The sequence below is a fragment of the Natrix helvetica genome (genome assembly GCF_964273705.1).
Source record: "Natrix helvetica genome assembly, chromosome: 5".
Lineage (NCBI taxonomy): Eukaryota > Metazoa > Chordata > Lepidosauria > Squamata > Natricidae > Natrix > Natrix helvetica.
The window spans coordinates 72,372,514-72,392,382 of NC_138551.1; the positions used below are offsets into that span (position 1 = coordinate 72,372,514).

Here is a 19,869-nt window from a genome sequence, read left to right on the forward strand (position 1 = left end):
CATTTGGAACCTATCTGGTTCCATCAGGCGCCTGGGGCGGAACCATCTAGTATTTTCTGGTTCCGCCTCCCCGCAGCGGGGGGTAGCACCAGGGAAGTCAAGTCGGAGGAGTGAGTGATCTGACCATGACAGGGGAGTGATGGTTAAGATCTTCTAGAAGAAATGATTTCCAAGATTCGTGAAGTCTGGATCAGTACATTCTAGAAGAAAAATGGAACATTCAGAGAGAAAAGAACATATTCTATTTGTTGCGATTCACCGGCAGCCTGCGGAACTGGCAGCAGAGTCAGACAGTAAGAAGGTTGGGGAGAAACATGGGCCAGTCCTGGAGTCTGGGGAAGGCTCGGACAAGGACTCTGAGTCAGAGGCAGAGAGGTGGCCAGAGCCATCTGGAAGTTATGTGCTGCCTCCGGAGCCTCGAGAGTCTGACATCAGCGAGGCAGAGGAACAGGGGAAGCCTGTTCCCAGTGCACACATGCGCAGAAAGAACAGTTAAGACAAAAGGGGCGACTCAGGAGTAAGGCTTGGAGATGATTGGCCCCTCCCATAAGACATAAAGTAGGAGCAAAGGCACGTGAGCTTTTGCAGGAAGCAAATTTGTGTGTTCTGGTCGGTTAAAACTCTGAAGCTCCTTTTTAACTTTGTGCTCTGTTTGGCCTTGCAAAGCCAATTGGCATTCAGGTCTTTGGCAGCATTTCAAAGGAGATAAAGGTGGGTGTTTATCAGCCTTATCCCGAAAGACTGTGTCAGATTTCTGTTGGACTCTTTACAAACTATTTGTGACTTATTAAGGGCTGTGAATGAACCTAATTCACAGCAGTTTTAATAAAAAGATGGTTTTGGGGACTAAGCGTGTGATTTTTACTGTCTCAGGAAGCCTAGGTCAGAACACTATTCATGTTTTGCACATTTATAGACCTCAACAGGCACCAGCCTGGAATTGATCAGCAACAGTGGACTCTGAGGGGGTCTAAGGAATAAGTAAACACCCAATCTGCTTTCTTTAGCAAGCAGGCCATTCTTGTAAACCCTGATATTTCTTGAATCATCTGGATTTGGGTGCTTGATTGCCTGGTGATTATATTTTTACTTGATGCCTTCAGACTGGTGGAAGAACCAGTAGTTTACAAGATTGATTCTGCTTGCTTACTCTTCTGTGGTGGTCTGATTTTCATGCTGCCTATTGAAACTGTTTGACCATGCTTCTTGAGCCAATAGAATATGTAAAGACCTTAGCAGTGACGTGCAGTCAAGGGAGGCAGGGGAGGCAGAGCCTCACCGCTCTCATCATGAAAAGAAAAGAAAATGTAAAAGGGAAAAGGCAAGTGCTGAGGTCAGGCTTAAAAAAGCCTCTAAAAAAGGGAGGACTGTGACAACTTTGATCTTTGCAAGCGTGCAACCAAGATACCCCAGGATCACGGTGGCAGGGACAGCAATTCCTTCCGCTGAGCTGCAGAGAAGAGCCACGCTGTGCAGGGGGCTCCTCAGCGCTAGCCTCAGATCAGCGTGAGCCGCGGTCCCCTTTATGTTGGCACAGGAAGGAGGGGAATGGGACCGCAGCTCGCGCTGATCTGAGGCTAGCGCTGAGGAGCCTCCTGCACACGCGGTCCCATTCCCCTCCTTCCTGAGCCAACATGAAGGGGACAGCGGCTCGCGCTGATCTGAGGCTAGCGCTGAGGAGCCTCCTGCATACGCGGTCCCATTCACCTCCTTCCTGAGCCAACATGAAGGGGACAGCGGCTCACGCTGATCTGAGGCTAGTGCTGAGGAGCCTCCTGCACACGCGGTCCCATTCCCCTCCTTCTTGAGCCAACATGAAGGGGACAGTGGCTAGCGCTGATCTGAGGCTGGCTCTTCTCCGCAGTGCAGCGATAGGAGTTGCTGTCCCCACCACCCTGATCCTGGGGTATTTTGTTTGCACGCTTGCAAAGATCAAAGTTGTCACAATCCTCCCTTCATGATGATCATTTGATGACATCAGTGCCTCACCACCCATAAACCTCACCGCACGTCACTGGACCTTAGCCTATGTGTTACTGAAGATAAACTTCATGTTTTGCCAAGTCCTTATATAATCCAAACAAGACAACCACACACACAGCAGAAAGAAAGGAAATCACAAGTTTTTCAGCAGCACAATTTTGGGGAGAGAAGATGGGATATTCCGACAATTAAATATGTCTAGAGATGTGGGGGGAGAGGTTGTGAGGGAGGGAAAGAGAAACAGAATAGAATATCTTAGAATCTTATGTTACATTCTACCCTATATTTTGCTCATGTCCTGTTTCTCTCACAGTTGATTTACACTAGGTATAATAATGATTTCTCAGGCAAAATAGAGAATTCCTACATTGGGGAGGACGGACCATTGGTATTTTATTTGATTTCACACATTTTGAACTTTGCAAAAACAGCTGCTAAATTGTTCTTTTTCTTTATTTTCCCTTTAGGCGGTCTAATTGTTGAATTTTCTTTTCTTCTTTTTTTTTTAAAATTCCACCTTCATTATTTTCAGAAATAACTCTAGATGTCAAACATAACTAATGCTTCTTTCTCCTCCTATTTTCCTTACAACAACCCTGCAAAGTGGGTTGGGCTGAAAGAGAATAACTGGCTCACAGTCATCCAGCTGACTTTTGTGTCTAAGGCAGGACTAGAACTCACAGTTTCCTGCTTTCTAGCCTGGTGCCTGACCCGCGAGACTCAGTTGGCTGTTTTCCTTTTCTTTTCTTTTTTTTGGCAAGCAAATTTCCCTTTGTGAGCAAAGTCAAGCAATACTTAGCAATGACTTTTCTTTTGCTCTTATTGAACAAGCTCAGTCTTTTAATAACCCACTCCCAGGTGAGCCTCAGGATTTCTCCCCAACGTACGTGTCATCACTCCTGGGTTGAAGCAAACTCCAAAGGGGCTCTGGAGCATCTCCGTAACAGCATCCCTCCAACCTGCGTATGTGCTTGGCAGCAGGGAAGAGGGAGGGGAGGGGGGGGAAGAGAGATCTCGGTAGCCTTGGCAACGCCCAGAGTGAAAGCAAGAACTCACACCCTGCCCAGGATGCTTGAGAAGAATAATGCTGCCTTTTTCTAAGCAAACCACCCAGCGAACAACTGCGTGGTTGCCGAGAGCTTGTTGCTCAGTGCGCAATGCCCTCCTTCAAAGTGGCGTTTTGCTCCCAAAAGGGAGGGCCGACTTTTTCGAAGTGAGCTCCTCTGATGACGTGCCTAGAGGCTGATGCCTAGCTGCAGTGTCACTGCAATGGCTGAGGGGCTGGGGTTTGGATGCTTACAATGAGCTCATTTTCCCAGGAGGAAGAAAAAGCAAGGATCGGGGGGCATCACCGGGCTACTACTGCAACCTCCTTGTGAAAATTCCCTTCTAGCACCTTCCTTAGTTTACCTGGCCTGGTTTTTCCTTGCAAGACTGTGTGTGCAGGGTGAGCAGATTTTTCTTTAAAAAAAAAAAAAAACCAAACAGGAAAAAAAAGAAAAAGAGAACCCTGCACGGTTGATTCTCAGCCCTTTCTCATCTCTCCTCCTTTTCTTCTCTCCTCCTCTCAATGCTTTCTCAGACTGGCTTGCCGAATCACCCTCTCAACTCTTTGGAGGATAAAAAATATAGCATCTGGAGAAGTCAGGGATGGAGTGGACCTTTTGAATTGATTTTTTTCAAAATGACCAAATGAGGTAAATGGCAAAACGTCCCAACCAAAAACCAAAAACCCAACAACTCCAAATTGCAATCTGTCTGCTACAAACAGCCGGCAGGTTCTAGGATGAAGCATACCGCAAATGCGTGGACTGATACTATCACCAGGTAAAGCAAACAAGGAAAGCTGGAGCATGCCTGTAAGGTTAGTTTCCATATGGATTTGTGTCTCTCTTTCTTTCGATCTGAGTGGAACTGGTATCTCGGCACAGTGTTATATAAAACCTTTTCTTGTGCATTTTTTTTCACAGGCAAGCGGTTGCCAAATCCTGTTTGCATGCACTGCTGGCAAAATATGTCTATGTAGCAAGTAAAGTAACCTTACCGGGTCCCTATTAAATACAGAAAGCTTCTCCTCTTGCCATTGAAGCTGATCAGGATGGTGGGGGAAGTGGAGGAAAGCAGGCCTTTCCAATTCCGTGTTATATTTTATTGCGTAAGGCAGCTTTATTCCAATACTTCCGACTTAAGGAGTGGGTCGAGTTGAACTGCCTGTGTAAGATGTTACATATACTTTTTTCAGATTAGCATCAATGCCATTATCAGCCTCTGGCAGATTCCAGAGAGCTCGTTTTCCTGGGAACATGACACAAGCAATTCCTTGACACAGCTGACATTCCATTTATGGCCAATGAAACCCACTGGGATTAAATCCTAGATCAAAGTGGAATTTCTTATTTCACTGCCTCTTCTTGACGAAAGCCGCTGGGATCGAATCCTAGATTAACGTGGAAATTCTTGTTTTATGGCCAGCTTTTCCCTTGTCTTATAAATAGCACTTTGACCTGTTAAGTGTCTTTATCTTTCAAGCGATGGAGCTAAAAATGCTGTGCTTAATATATAGGCGGTCACAGGGTAAAAACCATGCCTTTTATCTGTGCTACTGTTTTTCTTTAACCTCCGAGCATCGAGACGTATGAATTATTCTCTCGGAAGACCTGAACTCTGCTGAGCCTAGCTGATGTGTGGAAAGCCATGTGTTTCTGAACCAGGGTCTGCTATATGCCTTAAAGAAATATTTGCAGGAACTTTCGTGTGCATGTGAAATAATGCTGGAAATAAGAGGCAGCACTTACTTCAAAGTTTAATAACCCTCTCATCCCTGTGTTAAAACAAGGAAGATTATACTAATGAAAAAGGGAAAAATTAGAAGAGCAATTTCGGAAAGATGCTGATGGTAAAATTCTGGGTATCCATACCTGGTAGTCTTCGCTGTTTGAAATCAATAGGATTTACTTATTTCTATATGATAAGGCTACGGTATTTTGGAAAGAAGGAAGAGCTGTGCAGATCAAAAATATAATTATGGAAAAAAATGTTAGATTTCTTTTTCCACTTAGCTGCAATTTAAGCGTATCTACCTCGAGGGGGGAAAGGTGGTACAATATTGTCCGAAAGATGTTACTTTTGATTTTTTAATTGCCCTTCAATTCTTTGAAATTTTTGTTATGTATATTGGTGCTGTCCTTTAGTAGATTTCCGCTTACTCAACTCATTAAGTTTTGCTGCTTCAAAGGAAATTTGTGGAAGTTTTCAAAACCTTACCTTGGTATTTATGAATAACATTTCCTTAGGGAAATCAAGACATTATCTTTCAGAAAGACCTAGCAAGAAGCAAATGGTTTTTTAACAGTAACATCATTCACTGAAGCATACTCTAAGTCCCTGCAGTATATATACCGGTAGTCCAAAAGCATATTAGCGTGCCATTTTTTTTAATCTATTCCGGTCATTGTTTCTTCCTGCAACATGCATGATCAGCCCTATATATGGATGGTCAGTTACATTTGTCCTGTTAGTGCAACACAGATGGCATGCCATATTGTGTTGTTCAAAAACCATAATGCATAATATAGTGATTTATACAGTCCATTCTTTTAAAAAGCTATTAGAAAATATTGCTTAGAGAACTCACAGTAAAATTACAATGTGCAGCATAGACTTCCACATGATAGGTCAATATTATCTAAATGTTGGTGTTCCTTGCTTGAGGGGATTACAAATGTCACTGTTTGTTCACTGCATAATATGCCATTTAAGATTACTTCTCCATTGATACTCATTTGTAAATGCATTCTTCTTTTTGTGTTATATCTGCTTTTTCAGAAAGTTTTGTTGGATGTTATTGGAAATGTACAAAATCTGGGATGCTTTGCTGAAATCCTTCACCTAAATTGCTAAATTTTCTCCTCTCACAAGCGTTACTTTTACTGTTGCAGATACCTATATTTATAACGTAGAGATACAGAGATGAAATACGGTGATAAAATGTATTCACTCCACGTGACTAGTGTATTGGGCTGCTTCTAGGCAGCTGCAGCTGCCACATGTTAGTGCAGAGATGTGGAAAATATTTCTCATCTCTCGTTTCTCTTCAGCTATCTCTGAACTGCTATTCCTCAAAATGTTTTTGAATGACTATTCCCCGAATCCTTATCTTTTATGGCCATGCTAGTTGCGTCTGACATGAGTTATATTTCAGCAAAATTGGTTTAGTTGCACTAGAACTTACAGAAGCAGTCAATAAATGTATCTAATTTGGCATAGGACATCTCCAAATGGACTTCTCCTGCTACTCATGGTCATTATGTTTTATATGTTTAATATAACAGAGAGTTTTACTGCTTTGTGTTTTATTTCATGTTAGATGGCCTAAAATGCATTTTAATTAACTGGACCTCTGTTATAACTAAAAGAGAACGTACAAATATATTAAAGGAATAATGATGAAAGGGTTTTTGTTCATTTTCTTGTCCTCTCCACTTCTTTAAGAGATAAAAAAATTACTCTTATATATTAGGCAAACTATATTTCTTTATATGACTTTGCATAGGTACAAGCTACTTTTAAGGATTTGTAATGTCAGAAATGTTCTTGAATGATGCCATTCTTTTCTTTCCATTTTAAATTTTCATTAGAATTCCCTCGCTTATATTAACTTTTTCTGGAAGATAAGGGCAGATAATTTGCCATGCTTTCATAATTTTTCTTCCTTTTATACTTAAACCCCAGATCCTAACCACGCATCCTTGACTTCAACAATCTTTCTTTTCATTAGATATGATTAGGATTGTGCTGTTATAATACAATACAATTCGTATTGATTTGGATATAAACATTCTTGAGTTCCAGAGCTTCAAGAAATATGTCACGATGATAGTTAAGCTTTTGTTGCTGATTATTATAATATATGAATGAATGATTCTGGGATGTTATGCAGGGATGTCAAACTCAATTTATGGACGGCCGCTTCAGAGCTGTGGTTGACTTTGGGGGGCTGGATGGGCATGGCTGACTGGGTGGCTTGATGCCACTCCTCAAACTGCTGGCATGTTTCCTCTTCAGCCTGGTAGACCAGGCTGAAGCCATTCAGGCCGGCCCCTGATATTTTCTAGGACAAACCCGCAGGGCTGATCCAACCACATCAAGGGCCGGATTCGGCCCGTGGACCTTGAGTTTGACACCCCTGTTGTAGTTCATTGGCATAATATGTATGTGGATCTAAGCCATGTGGCCTTTTGTACTGACATATGGAAATTTTGACAAAGTGCAGATTTTCTTAAGTGCTGTCCAACACGTTTTATCCAATAACTGCTGGGACCCATGCCCAGTTTATGTCATAAATCTTTCAATTACAATTTTCAGATCTTGATACTTTGTGATCTTCTCAAATTCTTTGATTTCTATTACACTATTTCCTAGTGTTGCTACATCAATTAACCACACTTTCTTCTTTTCAAAGTTAAGCTTTGTGTGTTATGCACCAAGACTTTACCTATTTGAATTTGGAAATCCCACAATATTGTAACCTGCTCATTTTCAACTACTTCAACTCTAACTTCCCATCAATTTTTTATTACTGGCACATGATAATTTTAAGATATTCCAGTTAATCATTTTTGTGACTAGGTTTTATCATTGTTTATAGTCAATTTGTGCAATCTTCTTGCATGCGATGAGTATGTGATCTTACTTTTTCTTCTGCTTCTTTGCACAATCTGTATTTTGAATCATGTGATTCAATTTTGGCTTTGATTGCATTAGTTCAAATAGCTTGCTCTTCAGCAGCCAAAAACATTTCTTAATATTCCAGTTGTAACCAATTGCTAGATTTTATCTTTATCCATTTTCCCTTCAATCTTTTACAGAAATTGATCATATATAATGCTTTTACTTGCCAGCATTCTGTTCATGATTTTAATTATATTATTTTCAAGTTTATGTATTGTTTCCTGTACATTCAGCAAGCTCTCATTTTTTATTTGTATTAATGCTTGTTCTTGATTGGTTTTTACATAATCAGGCAATGCATGATTTTCTACTTCAACAGTTTGACTTGAAGTATATCTCTGCCTCCATTTCTTCAGGTCAGATATAATTTATCAATTTCAACTATTGGGGTTTAATAGTGAATGATCACTTTTTAAATTTCAGTCCTAATTGTCTACTTCAGCTTGGGTCCAGTTAATAATTCAAGCAATGTATCATGTCACTGGTATAGTCCAGATATTGATGGCTTTCATGGTGTTTCAATCATTCAATTTTGTCTTGAAGAATTTTCTTTCTTTGGATGTACTGTTTACATTTTTAATTTTTTCATGGTTAATGTTATCCAACTGTAAAATGCTCAGATAATTGTAGTCTTATCCTTATGGCTCTTGGTGGTTTGACCATTTAGCATTTCAATTCCCATACTGTTCATGATTCTGCCCAGATTTATTATTACCGTAGCATATTTCTCTAGGTCAAATTCCATTGTTACATCCATGCTAAAAATACTTACAGTGTGTGTCAATTATTGGATTTAAATGACTGGTTTTCAATAAAGTTTCAGATCATCCATGTAAAGCAAATATGAGATTTTGTTAGTATTTTTTGCTGTTTGATAGCAAGATTTGTTTTCTTTAAAATCACTGAAAGTGGATCAAAGTAATGACAAATAATAAGGATGATATCACAAGCCCATATTTTTCATTTCCAACCACCAGTTCTGTCTTCCACTGCTTCATTATTTTTTCCATAAGCATTCTAACATTTTTACTGATACCAGTTGTTTCCAAACAGTAAATGATCCAATTTTATGGTAATGAATCAAACACATTTTTATAATCAATCCAGACCTATTATTATGATGTATTTATTATGATATTTGGCTATTATATTTCACCATAAAAATGGAATCCTGAGTTCTTAAAAAATACCATTGGGGAGTTGGATCAAATTCCTTACTTACAATAAGTATGTTCAAGAGAGGGAACATGTTCTAATATTGAGATAAAGTAAATAATGAATCCTTTGGTTCTTGCAGATGATCTCAGTTGTAACATGTGCATTTGAAAGCATTTGAGATCTCACAATTTATAAGTTGGATCCCTCATTCCCCCCCTCCAAATTCCTTCTTTTCTATTCCTAAGTCTAAGCATCCTTTTGCATTATTATTCAGTCACAAATTAAGCCATGTCATCAAAAAAAATTAAGTGAAATATCTAGTAATAATCACTCTCCACATTTCATGATGAACCTGGTGGTCTTCTATAGTACTCAACTCACTAAGTGCTTCTTCTCCCACACTGCTTATGTGCCAGACATTTGATGACAAAATTGATATTCAGATCAAAGGCAAAGCCTTTAGGGTAAAGCATCTGTTATATCTAGGTGGTTTAGACAGTCCTTTTCTGTATAAGGTTCTGAGGGCAAAAAGCATCTAAGGATACAAAGCAATATTATAGTTCTTACTCCAGTGTTAGATGGTATCCTTCAACATTGGATGGTGGGAACTAGGTTCTGATTCTTTCCCACATTTCTCTCTCATTCCCAAGGTTTTTCAGGTTGAGAAATCTGAATTTTGTGTCAAAAAGGGATTTAATAGGATGCATTTTGTGCCTATATCCTATTCCTATATCCTAGATTCCTCTACTACTAGTCCATATATCAGATTTTTAAAAAAACAGATTTATTTCCTTTCATTACTTACAACAGAAGAATTGTTCTGTTACTGTTTTACTAGGAACAAAACCCAAGCTTAGGAAGAACAATAAACACTATTCAAGACTTATTTCATCTTGCTGGGCTGTTAATGGTGAAATACTTAGGAATAAGTTTGTTTGATGAATATACAATTCAATATAATTCATCTGCTGAAAGCTAGTTAGGATATTGGTCATTTATTCATTGTTTAAAAATAGTTCATAAAATGAAACTTTTTAAAAAATATGATTCATTAAATATAATATCACAACAACCTTAGTTTAATTCTGCTTTTTTATGAAGATAAAAGTTTGTGAAAGCATGATAACTCATAAATAGTATTCATATAACATGCTGCTGCTGCTGCTGCTGCTGCTGCTGCTGCTGCTGCTGCTACTACTACTACTACTACTACTACTACTTCTACTCATTGGGGATTTGAATTCAGCAAGAGTCTTTGTCAAATGATGTGCTCCAATTTATACACAGAGTATTGAAAGAATATTGAAAATTAGGAGTTTGGCTGCACCTTTCCAGACTAACAAAGAATATTTAAAGCGTCTCCTAATTTTTGGCTTCCATAGACTATGACAGCTCACTTCCGGCATAACAAAAAGGACAAAACTAATAAAATTGGAAAGAATAGGCTTGTAATACAGTTGTCTTGGATGCAGAGCTTAGTACTAGCCCAGCTATCATTGAATGCTAACAGATGGTCCTTATATTTGAAATATATGTATTTGATTTATGAAACCAATTTATTAAGAAATTGATTAGGACAGACAAGCCTACCTAAGGCATGTTGACAAAGAGAGAAGCAGGGAGGAATTTTCTTTTTATTACTTAAGCACAGAGGTTTATTTAGTCCAGATAAGAAACAGATACAGAAATGATAATATTCCTTCTTCTCATCTATCTCCACCACTCACCCTAGTGGTCATGGTTGTAAAGGGCTGGTACCATCTTCAACATTTTTATTATTATTATTATTAGCTTATTAATTTGTACAATTATATATTTGTTCCAGTAGCTGAAAAAAGCATGACTTTGAATTTTCGCTGTACATAGTAGTATGACAAATCTTTATTCTTCCTTGATCTTCTCTAAACCCCAACAAAATTAAAAATTGTCTAATTTTATACACAAAATACAGAAACAAGAAAACATGTTCTTGATCTTGAAATTCTGATTTTAATTGAATACAACATTGGCTATTTGTCTTCTCTGGTTTATATTACATTATAGCTGCTCACAGTCATTTGGTTGAGTTGAGTGGCTATATAAATTGAATAAGTGACTGACTGACTGAATAAGTGAATGAATGAATGAATGAATGAATATCAGTGACTGATTTTAAAAAACAAATACAATGAATAAGACCTTGAGTAATGTATGCCTATATATTGCCAAAAGGGACACCATGATTTCCTTGAAATGTTATATGTTGGATTGCAAGTGTTGACCCAGATTTATAACTTGGTATAATTGAAATAGAAAATGCATTATTACATGTGACTAACTAACTAACCAACTAGCCATCTACAGGCGAATTCTGGATAGGCAGCATCATAGCTCCTCTCCTTTCTTAACAGCTTTCAAAATTATTATTGTTATTGTTGCTATTGAATCAATGAATAGTACAATTGGATTAACTCATAAATATACAAACCAATGATGACAGCATTATCTAGATTGTGAATGTAATTACAAATCAGAAACATATTTATCAAGTACATGCAAGATTTGTAGTTCTTCCAGGAAATTCACTACGTGTTCACTGCACTAAATTATATAATAATGAAGTTTCTGTTTATTATGATTGTGCACACATTGATAACTATTTGGAATGATTACAGATCATAAGCACACCAAAAGAATCAGAATTAAAACAAGATGATAAAATACGGTAAAATAAGAAAATGAACAGAAAGACACGAACAAGATACAGTAGAATAAGAGCAATGGGGCACACTGAAATGCTACACAATACCCGATCTACATTATATAACCTAAAATTAACCCAAAATTAACTTGCTATTAATAAAGCATGAATTTAGCAGGCTGCAAATGCAAACACAGCACTGGCTTGAGTTGTCTTGAGACCTTGGACTACCAAAAGGAGATTTACATATGGTCATCCAGGGAATGGCTGAACGAATGTTAAGAGCTGGCTCGGCTTATCTCTACAGCACAGAAACATATGGGCCAGTGAATCAATGTTCCTAGACTGAAAGTGACAAATCCTTTTAGCACGGCCATTCTTCTAAAACTTGCACCCAAATGCAGTTGACAACCAGGTACCAAAGCACAGAAGAGTAAAGACCCCCATGAGGTTTATTAACTATAAGCTGGTTAAGATACCAGACTGCTTTTAAGTGGAACTTGCTGTGTTCCAATTGTATTCCAGCTGACACTTTCCTATGTTTGGTTTGCTATTGTACAGCCAGCATCGTTTGACTCAAAATTGCCATTATTTGGTTTTGTCTCAGTAGCAGCAATACCTTTGGGGCAAAGCCCATTTTCTGAACCCTTGTCTCCCGTTTGATGTTTCTAGGTGAATTGAAGTCTGACTAGCAAGATAAAAAATGTCAAACCTTGAATTGAAGGTTAATTTTTACCCAGTATTGGAAAATGTTTAGCCATGCCCTTGTCTCAACCGTCAGCAGACCTGCCTCCAAAAGTAGAACTACATTGTGGACATGCTGATTGAGGAATTCTGGGAGTTGACACCCTGGGGAATTCTGGGAGTTGAAATCCACACAAGTTAAAGCTGCTAAGGTTGAAAAACATGGATGTAACTGATAAACTCGTGCAAGGCAATTAATTTTTGTTGGTTATAATTCAAACCATAGATCTTATAGGTTCTGGGAACGTGGGACAATTAAGATCTATCACAGTGCAAATGCGAAGTTTTTAGAGCATGTTGGTTGGGATAAACTGGAATTAAGCAACGATGTAGTGATTGAAACCCGAGGAGACCAAAATAATGTATCAGGAATACCAGAAACGAGTGATGAAGGGAAGGAGTCTACTCAGGAGGAGGAAGTGATAAAGCAGGAGGATGTTCAGGATAGTCCACCTATAAGCCCTGAGTTACACAGAAGGTCAATCCATGTAACGCGGCCACCTAATAGGTATCAGGCATCTATTGCATGTAAGGTGGATAAGGTACCTGCTGCATACAATGAGATGACTACGTATCCAACTGAGGATAAAAAAGTAGGGCAAGCTGAAATGAACAGTGAGTTTAAGTCATTGCAGGATTTGGGAGTGATTAACAAGACTGATTTACCTTCAAGTAAATATGCAACGGGACGCAAACGGGTATATAAGCGTAAAACTGGAGTGAATGGGAATTATGCAAACCATTATGGATGGAAATTATGTAAACCCCAATAAGTTAGATGATGTTGATATAAAAGGTTCTATGTGTGATAAGGGATGCATTATGCAATGTATCTTGAACCTACATTATGTACTGTATTGTGTGTTAAAGGTCAAACATAAACAATGTTGTGATGTTTATGGATTGAGAATGTGAAGTAGTGTGTAAATACATTGACAACCCAAGAGGGGAGAATGTTAGGGATGTAACGCTAAGCTTGGCTTGGCAATGTATATAAGCTATGATTACTTTACTGTTGCTTTAAATGCTTAAGAGATGTAATTGGTTTATTACCTCAAGCAGCTATAAGAGGGAGCCAGAGCTAGATCTCTGTTTTGTTAGACGCTGGTCAGTGTATTTGTGAGGTATTGTGGTTTGCAACTGTTTAGCTATATTTTGTGTGTTAGACTGACTATTTGATAACTGGTTTACTGAACCATGTATGACTTGGACTGTTAACCGGACTCTGAATACTTCTATATTTCTACATAGTAAACTACTATATTTTTTATACTATTCAGTGTCCCTGTATGCTGGTTTGTGTGTGTTATTCCATATCACTCTCATTACGCTTCTCTGCATACTCGCTCTTCTAACAGGGAGCTTAATTACTTAACAAAGACATCCAATTAAATTTGGATAATATGGGCATTTTACTTCCTGTGTTGTTGCAGCACAGATCCCAAATTTAAACAAAAAACAAAAAACAACTGTCTGATTAGATTCCTATTATGTCACCAAAGCAATTTTTTTATAAACCCTTCCAAAGTGCATATTAGTTAAGTCATAATTGATTTTCTGTAAATGATCCTTGCAGAAAACAGATAATCCCCCATGGCTCTTCTTATCAAAGTACCGTATTTTTTGGAGTATAAGATGCAACGGAGTATAAGACGGACCAGATTTTGAAGAGGCAAAAAAAAGTTTTTGCACTCTGCACACCTCCCATTGTCAAAAAAAGGGGCATGCATAGCCTTTAGGAGGCTTCTAGAGTGTTCCGGGGGGCTGGGGGGGTCACAAGCAAGCAAAAAACAGCCAATCTGTCACAAAAACAGACCCATTTTTGTCAAAAAGGGCATGCATAGCATTTAGGAGGCTTATAGAGTGCTCCTGAGGGCTGGGGGCCCTCAAACGAGCAAAAAATGCCTTGTTTTTCACTCATTTTTGCCCTCCTCAGCCCCCAGGAGCTCTCTGGAAGCTTCCTAAAAGGCTATGCACAGCCATTTTTGCAAAGGGGGTGGGGTTTTGGGAGGCCAAAAATGCTCCTATTCCGTGTATGATGCACCCAGATTTTCACTCTCTTTTTTGAGGGAAAAGGGTGCGTCTTATACTCTGAAAAATACGGTAAGTGCAGCGATAAAATTAATACATCATCTACATGTGGAAGTACAACTATTGATATATTTGCCAACTTTGGAGGGTGATGCTCTTCTTTAAAACCTCACTATTGCATTAAGGCAATAATTAAATAAAAATTGTTTAATAAAGCCAGAATACACCATTGCTTATCTTCCTTGTTGGTTGCATCTAAAAGATGACTCATAGTATTTCATCTTCCCCTTAGTTTGGTGTTGCAATGAAGTGCATATAAAAGGGTAAGAAACCTTCTATCAAAGAAGATTCAAACGTTATGTCCAAAGTTTCCCCTGGCAATTGATTAATTGACCATGGTGGCTCAGTGGTCAGAATGCAGTACTGCAGGCTAACTCACTGCTCACTCCAGGAGTTCAATTCTGAGTGGCCCCAAGGTTGACTCATCCTTCCATCCTTCCGAGGTCAGTAAAATGAGGACAATATGTTGACTCTGTAAACCATTTAGAGGGGGCTATAAAATGCTGTCAAGAGGCATATAAGTCTAAGTGCTATTGCTACTTGAGACTTCCAAGAAGAATGAGTAGAACTGATTTAGGAGCCTGAACAAAATGATATCAAACCTTGATCTAGTTTCCAATAAATACAGTATGTCTAACGTAGACCTTACTAATTATATTAAAAAACACATTTTATGTGAGTACAGCAGACAAGGCTGATTTAAAGTCACAACTTCACTACTTTCTTCATGATATCCCCCACATCTTTTTTGCCTGTATGACTTCTCCGTTATGAAAGGAGTTGGAGAGTTAAAATAGCGTGTATGAAATCAGTGCTTTAATGAAGAACAGAGAAATATTGTCCATACATGAAGTCCTAAATATTTCTTCCAACTTATTTTCAGATGGTGGCCAGCCTACTATTTATATCTGTAGATATAAATATATCTTACATAGTAATGTTGCTTAGTGTGTTTCATTAATGGACCTTAACACAGTATAAAAATAAAATAAAAACTCGAAATAGGATGGGATTTCAAAGAGGATAAATATGCATATTTGTTTTATATCATTTGAATCCAATTAAGTTACGAAAAGCTGGATAGTTTCATGTGAATGTTTATAAAATAAAATGCCTTTTCAAATTCAGCACACACAATTGCTTTGAACAGAAAATAAATAAATCTATCCATCTTAATTGTTTCCCTTATTAATTATTCTAATAGTTTGGACATAACTAAGATTTTGAAAACAATTGCAAAGTGCTATGTCTTTCAAGTAGATCCATCACAGGGAACTACAAATTCACATTACTTGACCAGTTGGGTAAGATAACTCCTAGGGAATCTGATGCTGCACAGTTTGGGGTTGTTGTTGTTGTTGTTGTTGTTGTTGTTGTTGTTGTTATATACCCATTTACATCATTTATATTGATTAATGGCTTTTATTTCACAGTTTTGGTATAATGCTGAATCATAGTAGATTTGCTCTGATATATATCTTTGCTCTGATATGTATCTTTGCTCTGATATGTATCCTTGCTAAATTGATACAGTTATAGTTGATATGTAATCTTATGAAAGATTGCCTCTTGGAAGTCAAACTATCAGACTATCCAGATTGACAGTTATTCTGTCAATCTATCCATATCAGTGGTGGGTTCCTACCGGTTTGGACCGGTTCGGCTGAACCGGTAGTGGCTTGGCGGCCTGGGTCACTGGAACCGGTAGCAATCCAGGCTGCCACGCCCCCAAACTGGTTTGTCTGGGCAGTGCCGTAGGCAGCGCCATCTTGTTTTTGCTTCTGCACATTAGCAGAACAATTTTTATTGCACTGCGTATGCAAACGCAGTGCGCATGTGAGTGCAGCGCACATCAAGCATGCATGCACGGCATGCCCACGAGCAAACCGGCAGTAGTGACTGCCAAAAACCACCCCTGATCCAGATTGACAGTTATTCTGTTAGTTGGTTTTCTGGAGATAAATGACTGGCACTTGAAATTAGAAATGTTGAACTAGGTGAATTTTTGATTTCATCCAGAGAAGTTCTTCTTATATATTTAGCATTTTTATTATGAGCCCCTCAAGCAGTGGTGTTAATAGTAGTAACACCAGGAAAATAATGATAATATATTGGTTTCTGCCATCATTATTACCAGCAGCCCAAACTAAATGGGTACTTTTTAATGCAAAGGTTGCTCATTTAATAGTTGCTCAATTTACTAGCTTGTTAGGGTATCTATTTTATATGGACTATATCACTAGCCCTTGCTAATTTTCCACCTTCATACTAGCCAATTCAAATGTTTGGCTGCAACAAATGATGACATGCATTGTAATAAGTTAGAAAAGTACTGTTGAACCAGTTCCTTTGCTCCTCTGCAAGCAACCAGATCCCTCCAGCAGATTAGAAGCAGAGCTAAAGCACAAGGCTGTTCCGTACAAGATCTCTTATGGTTAGAGCCAAACTCTGTAATATACTTTATGGTCATGAGTCCAAAACCATTGGATTTGAGCCCTCAATATTTGGGACCACATCAGGTTGAAAAATGGACTATAAATGCATTAGTATTTGTATCATTATGATTACCAGAAGCATCATAATTCCTATGTCTACAGCAGTTTTGTTTAATTAGGATATTAATGTGATATATGTAACATCAAAAGGTATTTCTAAACTTAATAATAAAAAAAGTCCCCAAGACCCAAGTGTTTTGAAAGTTGGCAACAGCAAGTTGGTTACACCTTTTCCCTTGACCTTCTTTCACCTACATTTACATTTGAGCATGAGCTTTGTCTGTGAGATGGATGCATTAAGAATTTAGAAATCAATTTCTATCCAAATGGAATTTGCAATCGTGGCAAATAGTGGCAAATTGAATTTTCTGTGTATATTCCAGTTTCATGGGTAACCCACCATAAAGTCCTCTTTAGGTATCCCTTCAATGAAGACCAAGCCATTCAGTGTCATTTTTAAAACTAATCAGTGAATAAGACCAGTCTAAAGAGCAGATGAAACAAGCACCTGATCTGCTGTTGTTTAAACCTGTTTCTTAGGAGGAGGGGGGAATGTACATATGTGTGTGTTTATGCATGCTATGGGTCCTTAATATGTATGTTTGATTAGGTCTGTTTCAAAGCACACGAAGCTTCATCTCCCTCTGGGTGAAAAGTGCACAGCAGAGCCAGATGGAGAGAGACGCAGTCCCAACGCACTGCCCACTCAGTCCCACTGTCTCTCGGCTTGCCTGTGGCCATGCCGATTGGAGGAGGAGCTTCCAGGGGAATGGCTGCCGGTCTCTGAGCTCTGCAGCTTGCAGCTCGCAGATGCAGGGTGTGTGTGCCCCCCGGCCCTCTTTCCATCTGGAGGACCGAGGATTAAGAGCAGCGACCACCCTGGCTTTCCATACAGCCTAATTTGGCTTTCCAGGGTGGTCATATAGGCAGGAGGAGAAGAAGTTTGTTCCACCTTGCCCCAGCTGAAGCCGAGATCGGCAGAGATGAGAGTTGGAGGCGGAGCCATGATCGGAGCTCCGGCTGGAGGAGAGGAGGAGAGGAGAGGAGTGAGGCAGAGCGAGGCAGAATGAATAAGAGGAAAGAATGGTGGCGATGGCTCCCAGCAACCCGGGCGGCTAGACGGCAGTATCGGTGATGCCAGCAGGGCCGAATGGAAGGGTGAGGACCGCCGGGGCTTTATCCAGCAGCCGGGGGTTGCTGAAATAGGGGGTGGGCAGGCCACGACAAGATCTATGGAGTTTGGAGCCTAGAGTTTGGAGCCTAGAGCCTAGAGCCTGGAGCTTGGCAGAGGGAGGAGACCTGTGGCACCAGGGGCAGGGGACATAGAGCCAGGAGGCAGAGGATTTAGCAACCCCTGCTATCAACCCCTGCCATCTGCTATCTGCCTCCTAAGACTAAGACTAAGGCTGTGCCCAGGTGCCCCTCATTAACCACCAACATCTTTGTACAACTACCTGCCCACTTGCCATTTTGTTTGTGACTATTTACATCTGACTCTGAACAACTACTGTGTGCGCCTGCGTGATTACCCCCACCATTTTTTTTCATCAACCCACTAGGAAAAAAAACCCATCAAACATCTATTTAATTCGTCTGCCTACTTACATCATGGACTGCCTCCCGGCCTCCATCTTTTTTACCATCTTCCTGCTGTCTTCTCATTATCTCCTTATTTACCATCTGATGTGGAACCTGGCCTGCTGTCTCATTTTATCATCCATGGCACCCTGGCCCTGATTGCATCGCCTTTAGCATATATTCCAGCATATATTCGAGATCGGATTTGCTCCAGCTGCGGGAGTCCCCCCTCTCACAGATCTGGCCCTTCGCCCTCTCAAGGGCCCACCTTAATGACGGGTTTGTTAACCCCGAGAGGTGGAGGAAGCGAAGACTCAAGGGGGTTTTAACTAAATGCTTTTTATCCTTTTTAGGGGGTTCCAGAGTGGGTGGGAGGGATCAGGCCAGGAGGAGGACTGTAGCCAGGCGAACAGGTGAGGTCAAGGAGGAAGTGAGCGGAGTGTGGAGGGGGAGGGGAAATGACATTCCTACAGAGGGTTGTTTTATTCCAACGGTCGTGGGGAGGGGTGGATGCGATGACCGAATAAAATCTCGTAGTCGGTTGGGAGACCGCGGCTGTTGGACACGCCCGGTCACTTGTACCAACCCTCGCAGCCTAGGTGGTCAGGACCTACAGAGCCAGGGCCTGAGGCTGATGCTTTGCAATGCAAGGTCCGTTGTTAACAAGGCCCCCCTCATTAATGAGTTGATCTCAGAGCGGGAGCCGGACCTTGCAGGGATAACGGAGACCTGGCTGGGCCACGAGGGTGGTTTGCCCCTCGTGGAGATGTGCCCGCCAGGCTACCATGCATTTCATCAGCCGCGGGCCCAGGGTAAGGGTGGTGGGGTGGTGGTAATTATACGGGAGAGTCTTGAACCGAGGGAGTTCACTGTGCCACAGATCTCCGGGTGTGAGTCCCTTGGTGTGAAATGGGGCCCAGGGAGGCATTTGGGCTTGCTGATTGTATACTTGGCTCCTCGCTATGCATCAGCGGCCCTGCCCGAGCTCCTCGAGCTGATCGCGGAGACGGCAGTTGATACCCCCAAACTTGTGGTTATGGGGGATTTCAATCTGCAGTCGATGGGTGAAGCATCCGAGGTGGCTCGGGAGTTCATGGCTTCCATGACAGCCATGGACCTGTCCCAATTAATTCAGGGCCCCACACACGGGGGTGGACACACACTGGACCTTGTTTTTGTATCTGGACAGTGGACGAGTGATCTGGGAATAGGGGATCTAGTTATCACACCCCTGTCATGGTCAGACCACTCTTCCCTCCGACTCGACTTCCCCGGCGCTACCCCCCACCGCGGGGAGGCGGAACCTGATTGTCCCAGATGGTTCCGCCCCAAGCGACTGATGGAACTGGATAGGTTCCAGACGGAGCTTGGGCCATTTCCTGTAGCCCTGACCCGCTCCCGGATGGAGGA

General features: G+C 40.5%; 1 protein-coding gene across 26 annotated transcripts in view; it reads left to right on the forward strand.

The window, feature by feature from the left end:
* The first annotated feature begins 3,274 nt into the window (after nt 1-3,274).
* Nucleotides 3,275-19,869, forward strand: part of JAKMIP3 (Janus kinase and microtubule interacting protein 3) — a 131,988-nt gene continuing 115,393 nt past the window's right edge. For 25 of the 26 annotated variants that reach the window (XR_014175616.1, XM_081955979.1, XM_081955961.1 and 22 more), the window contains exon 1: nt 3,275-3,847. The gene's annotated coding sequence lies outside the window, so the exon portion shown is untranslated. The remainder of the gene's footprint in view (nt 3,848-19,869) is intronic. The other variant, XM_081955971.1, reaches the window with a different exon arrangement.